This window comes from Ornithorhynchus anatinus, chromosome 20 (genome assembly GCF_004115215.2).
Source record: "Ornithorhynchus anatinus isolate Pmale09 chromosome 20, mOrnAna1.pri.v4, whole genome shotgun sequence".
Taxonomy (NCBI): domain Eukaryota; kingdom Metazoa; phylum Chordata; class Mammalia; order Monotremata; family Ornithorhynchidae; genus Ornithorhynchus; species Ornithorhynchus anatinus.
The window spans coordinates 25,074,797-25,080,796 of record NC_041747.1 but is presented as its reverse complement, the minus strand read 5'-3'; positions in this window follow the sequence as shown (position 1 = coordinate 25,080,796).

Here is a 6,000-nt window from a genome sequence, read left to right as displayed (position 1 = left end):
TACCAGCGCCTTGCATTTCTAAAGCAAAGATGGTAATGCTGACCAGCCTCTGGCATTCTACTCCCTCAAATTAACGTCTGGGAAGGCAACCAACAAGGAATACAAACTCATAAACCCCAGGAGATGGAAGGACATAGAGGTTACCAGCTTTCCTGTGCTGTAAGACCCCCAAGACCAGACCCAGAAACCCAAGTGGAGTTTGTATAGAAGCGTCATATTATTGGCTATGATGGTCGGGTGCTGAAGTTCAAATTTAGGCAGAACCCAAATGACTTACTGTGTTTCAAAGGGTGCTTGAAATCAATGGTACTGACGTTTTGATGAGAAGCAGTGCGGTCTTGTGGAAAGAGCAGGGACCGGGGAGTCAGAGGACCTGGGCTTTCATCCCGGCTCCGCTTCTTGTCCGCTGTGTGATCTTGGGCAAGTCACATAACTTCTCCGTGCCTCAGTCACCTCATCTGTAAAAAAGGGGATTAAGACGGTGAGTCCTATGTGAGATCGGGACTGTGCCTTAGCCAATTATCTTGTAGCTACCCCAGTGCTTAGTACAGTACCTGGTACATAATAGGCACTTAGCAAATACCATAAAAAAATGCTGTGTTTCAGGCCCATTATGATGGACCGAATGTTCTTTGAGACTCTTACTCGGGTTCAGGCCTCAAACAGCTCCTCAGACTGTGCCACAGGACCAGTTTCTAAAGGCGATTTTTACCCACTGTAATGCAGCCCATGCCCACTTGGACTTCCTGCCCCACACCTGTGCCTCATAACCCAGTCTACGCCACTGAGCCCTGTGTCGACTCCTCTGGGGAAGAGATGGGCCTGAACACACGTCAAGCCAGTCGGAGATTCTGTCTGGTTTTACCTGGTCGAATAGAAACGTCAACCTCTGCTCACTGTCTGAAAGGGAGGGAGAATGGGTATCACATCTCCGCTTTGCAGATGAGGAATCAGGCCCAGAGAAGTGAAGTGACTTGCCCAAGGTCACACAGCAGGGCAGTGATGGTGTGAGCACTAGAACCCAGGTCTCGTGACTTCCAGTCCTGCGCTCTTCCTTCGCCCGCCCCCCACCATGGGATAGAGTCAAGAACTGAAGTGGGGAGGTTATGAATGCAAATTTGGAGGGCTAAAAAAAAAGTTTGAGCCCTGAAAGCCCCTCATCCAGCCTGGATCACCCGTCTGTTTATTGTTAAAGTGTACTCTTCCACACACTTAGCACAATGCTCTGCACACAGTGAGCGCTCAATAAATACGAATGAATGAATGGATCAGGAGACACAAACTAGCCCATTCATATGCCAGGCTCGAAGCTCTGCATTCTTTCCCAGTGCTTAGTACAGTGCTTTTCATCCAGAAAGTGCTCTATAAGTACTACCACTACCAGGATGCTCAAGTGATCTGGTCCCACTCCCTCTTCCCCAGAGCCTGGCACATTCCAACCTGTCCCGCTGGACGCTGGCTCCGCTCTGCGGTACTCCATGTCAGGAGCTGAGGTCGGTGCCCAAAATACCACCAGACACAACCGGGGCCAACCTGAACCGTACCAGGCGGGAGACGGACCGGATGAAAAACGGTCAAATGGCCATCGTTGCCCAAAGAACGAGGAAGAATCTCGTGTCCTGCTCTCCCTGCCCTAATGCTTCCAACTCCCAGAGTCCAGCTGAGCTATTGACTGCAGCTTCCTCAGCTCACCCATGTTCTCCCCTCTGCCTGATGCCAAACCCCGGCCTTCCCTTCCCCTCTACCGGTCACCACACATCCTCCATTTTAGCCTCCCGGCCAGAGACCCGAGGTTCTGGGAGCCGAGCGGCAACCCCGAGCAACCGAATTGTCCTCCCCCAGTCTGATTGCGCTTGTATTTACTCAGAGAGGCACTTCTAGTTCCATCAAACCGTTCGAGTAATCTTGGCGGTTCTTCAGCTGCGAGAGCTGGAGAATAATGCCATGCTGGTTTCGGAGCTGGATGGCACTTTTCGTCTCTCTTCCAGACACAGAATTCCGTTCTCTGCCATGTGAAGAAGTTTTGGGGGGCTGGGATTTTTTTTTTCGGGCTGGTCCAGCTGAGCAAAGGAGCGTGCCCTCCTGTACTCAAAGAAAACAGCCCCATAATTGTACTTTCCAAGCGCTCACTACAGTGCTGTGCACAGAGTAAGTGCTCAATAAATACGACTGCATGAATAAATGAACCCTAATGGGAAGCGGTGGCGGCTTAGCGGATAGAGCACGCCCCTGGCAGACAGAAGTACCTGCTGTGGGACCTTGGGCAAGTCACTTCACTTCTCTGTGCCTCAGTTCCCTCATCTGCAAAATGGGGATTTAATACCTGTTCTCCCTCCTACTCAAACTGTAAGCCTTATGTACTTATCTGTAATTTATATCAATGCTTGTTCCCCCCCCCTTCTAGATTGTGAACTCGTTATGGGTGGGGAATGTTTCTGTTTATTGTTGCACGAGGAAAGCACTCAAGATTGAACGAATAGGCCCCATGCGGGGCTGGATTGTCTCGTATCTACTCCAGTGCTCAGTACAGTGCTTGACACATAGAAAGGGCTTGGCAAATTACAGCTTTGTTTTTTTTCTGTTACACTAATAATAATGATGATGGTATTTGTGTTTGTTAAGCGCTTACTATGGGCAGAGCACTGTTCTAAGCACTGGGGGATACCAGGTGATCAGGTTGTCCCACGTGGGGCTCACAGTCTTAATCCCCATTTTACAGAGGAGATAACTGAGGCATAGAGAAGTTAAGTGACTTGCCCAAAGTCACACAGCTGACAGGTGGCAGACCGGGGATTAGAACCCATGACCTCTGACTCCCAAGCCCGGGCTCTTTCCACTGAGCCACGCTGCTTCGCAGCGAACACAGGTTATCTAAAGGGGACAAGGTAAGTGTGATAATATGGTATTTATCTTAGCATATGCTAATCCCTATGGTACTTACGAGATAAGCATTTCAAACACAGTCTGACACAGGTGGGGTTCGGGAGTAGACTGATAAAGGCAAGGTAACAGAGTCAATACACCAAGGCAACAATGTCCAAAAGTTGTGCAAGGATTTCTAAACTGTGAGCCCATTGATGGGTAGGGATTGTCTCTCTGTTGCTGAACTGTACTTTCCAAGCGCTTAGTCCAGTGCTCTGCACGCAGTAAGCGCTCAGTAAATACGATTGAATGAATGAATGGATGTTGGAAGAGAGAGTTCTCAGGCAGTCTTACTACTCCGGGTAAAGCGACCTTAATTCCAAAACCTCCAGGAGACCCCAGGACCTGAAAGGTTGTAGCTTTTCCAACCCTGCCTGTCCTGCCCTCCGGGGGAGGGGGTACACACCAGTGTCACTCAGTTCCTGCCCATTCAACCTCGGTAGGACCCTAAATCATGCAAAAAAGGAATCATTAACCTCTCCTCTACATGCCTACCCACTCACCCAGAGAGAAGAACGAATTATAATAATAATGATAATGTTGGTATTTGTTAAGCGCTTACTATGTGCACAGCACTGTTCTAAGCCCTAGGGTAGATACAAGGTAATCAGGTTGTCCCATGTGAGGCTCACAGTTAATCCCCATTTTACAGGTGAGGTAACTGAGGCACAGAGAAGTGAAGTGACTCGCCCACAGTCACAGAGCTGACGAGTGGCAGAGCCGGGAGTCGAACCCATGACCTCTGACTCCGAAGCCCAGGCTCTTTCCACGGAGCCACGCTGCTTCCCAAATTATCGCAAATTATAGATGTGGGCAAAGCCTTTGGTTAAGGCAAATCTTGGCCAACAATTTTAAATTTCTCCCAAGAAGAACACATCCCTGTCTACGTAGAAGTGTTTTCCTGGCGCTGGCCCTCCACATATATCGCCACATGGAGCGGCAATCCAGGAGCTCTGCGGTAACCCTCCACGGCAAGGTCGGGGAGTGGCTAGGCTTCTTTGGAATTTGGACTGGGATGGTTTTTCCATCGCTTAGTCCAGGGCCTGGCACACAGTAAGCACTTAACAAATACCATCATCATCATCATCAATTTTCCCCCACCTTCACATATGAAATGGGGCTTAGGCAGATCCGAGCCAATGGCAGAGCAGAATAGTAATAATAATTGTGGCATTTGTTAAGCACTTATTATATACCAAGCACTATATTAAGCACTGAGGTACTTACAAGATAATCAGACCCCACAGGGGGCTCAGTCCAATCTGGAGGGAGAAAAGGAATTGAATCCCCATTTTGCAGACGAGGGAACCAAAGCACAGAGAAGTGACTTGACCAAGGTCACACTGCAGGTAAGTGGCAGAGCAGGGATTTGGGGTTTCTGACTATGGAGACTGTCCCTCGACTCAGCCCCAGCCCCTCTTCTGGACTCCCCTGTCAACCAGAGGCTTGCTCGAGCTACCCCTTGGCTTCTCTCTTCAAAAGCCACAATCTCCCTCCTCCCGGGTACGCGGCCTAGCAGATTACAGGCCTGGGAGTCGGAAAGACCCGGGTTCTAAGTCCCGTTCCGCCACTTGTCTGCGGTGCGACCTTGGGCAAGTCACTGAACTTCTCTGTGCCTCAGTTTCCTCATTTGTAAAATGAGGATCGAGACCGGGAGCCCTAGGTGAGACAGGGACTGTGTCCGACCCGATGATATTGTATCTACCCCAGCGCTTAGTACAGCGCCTGGCACATAGAAAGAGCTTAACAAAGCCCACAATTATTATTATTATTATCACTCTGAGATCGAGAACAAGTCTTTTCCCTCCCACCCTCGGCAGGCACGGATATGGCCTCCTCCTCCGCCGGCGGGAGGCAAGTCGAAAGGTTTATTTGCCTGCCGACCCGTGCTGCCTTTCAGGATGCAACCTCTTCTCTGTCAGGGTCGTCAGGGCGTGTGGCATGGAGCCCACTGCTGACCCATCACTGGAGTGGGAGCAGGAGTCTGACCGCCCCCACCCTCCCTCCGTCTTGGATTTTCCACATTCTCCCCCGGCCTGGAACTCCATTCCCCTTCACAGATGCCAGACCACCACTCTCTCCATCCTCCTTGTTAAAATCACATCTCCTCCCAGAAGCCTTCCCCTGATTAAGCCCTTTTTTCCCCCGGCTCCCTCTCCCCTCTGCATCATCTCTGCACCTGTGGATCTGTGACCTTTGGACATTTGATATTCACCCCAACCCTCCATCACTTATGTAAATAGCTTTATATTCTATATTATAAATGATTTATATTAACATGTCTCCCCCTCTAGACCGTAAGCTCATGGGTAGGGAACGTGTCCACTAGTTCTGTTGTATTGTACTCTCCCGAGAGCTTAGTACAGTGCTCTCCACATAGTAAGTGCTCAGGAAATACAGTTGATGGATCGGCTGCTACTTCCCAACTCCTTTGAGGAGTAGAGGGCTCCCTCCATGATCTTTCTACTCCAACCATTCAGCCCCGCCAAGGGGAGACCAGGATCGCCTGGGTCCTTGTGATTTAGCAGCAGTGGCATTTATTGAGTGCCCCCTCCCCCCGCTCCGTGCAGGGAACTGTACTAGCCACTTGGGGAGTCTAGAATAACACAAAGGGCCACAGGAGGAGCTGCCATTCTTGCTGGGGCTGCAACAGGAAGGTGGGAGGTGGGATTAGACTGCGAGCCCGTCGTTGGGCAGGGATTGCCTCTGTTGCCGAATTGTACATTCCAAACGCTTAGTACAGTGCTCTGCACATAGTAAACACTCGATAAATACAAGTTAATGAATGAATGAGAAAATGGGATGGTCCTGACTAGGTGCCCAGTAGTGGGAGTTAAGTACTGGGTTTATACAAGCTAATCGGATCAGAGAGACTGGACCTTCAACTTTTGCAGGGGGCTCAAACTTCTAAGACGCAGGGAGAGCAGGTATCTTATCCCCAGGAAACTGAAGCCCAGAGAGGTTGAGGCACTCATCCAAAGTCACCAAGCAGGACAACAGCAGAACTGGGGCTAGAACCCGGGACTCCCAACTCCCAAAGCATACCACTAGGACACACTGCCTCCCAATCGAATCAAG